This window comes from Pygocentrus nattereri, chromosome 6 (genome assembly GCF_015220715.1).
Source record: "Pygocentrus nattereri isolate fPygNat1 chromosome 6, fPygNat1.pri, whole genome shotgun sequence".
Taxonomy (NCBI): Eukaryota; Metazoa; Chordata; class Actinopteri; order Characiformes; family Serrasalmidae; genus Pygocentrus; species Pygocentrus nattereri.
This window is the reverse complement of record NC_051216.1, coordinates 46,466,317-46,466,925: the sequence shown is the minus strand read 5'-3', so window position 1 is coordinate 46,466,925 and position 609 is coordinate 46,466,317.

Here is a 609-nt window from a genome sequence, read left to right as displayed (position 1 = left end):
GAATGGCAAAAAGAGAACATCTTAGTCCAGAGAAATCTGACTTTGGTACCTCAACATCTCTTACGTTAAGCCACCAAACTCCTCACAAACTCAACACATGTGTGACGTCCCTAAGGTCTGTTAAGTCTCTCATAGAGTTCTGGAGAGCTGTTCTGTCTAATGTAACAGAAGTATCTGGTTCCCCAAAGGTCTCATGATGTGAGATACCTGCCAGGCTTCTGGTGGACCTCTTGCTTGCTTTCACAGGTTCACAGAGACTAGCTAAACTCAACCCAGCTCCATCTGGAACCCCAGCCTGGAATCCATCTGTCCTGAGCCAACATCCATCATCCTGCTAACCGTGCGATGACCATGCCAGAAGGGTGAAAGCTCTGAAAGACAAGGAACGCTGGAGTCAACCTTTGACAAACTCCTCAAGCTGAAACCGATGACAAAAACCAAAGACAGAAAGCGCCGTGCAGCTTAAACAGTTGACTTCATGGCAAGACTTCTTACCGTTGCTCTATAAACAGCTCGATAACATGGTTGGAAAGTACAAACGGCGAGCCTGAATGGCTGCTGCAGCAAGTTTAAAGCTACTTAAGGAAAGAAACGGGTATTTATGGCACA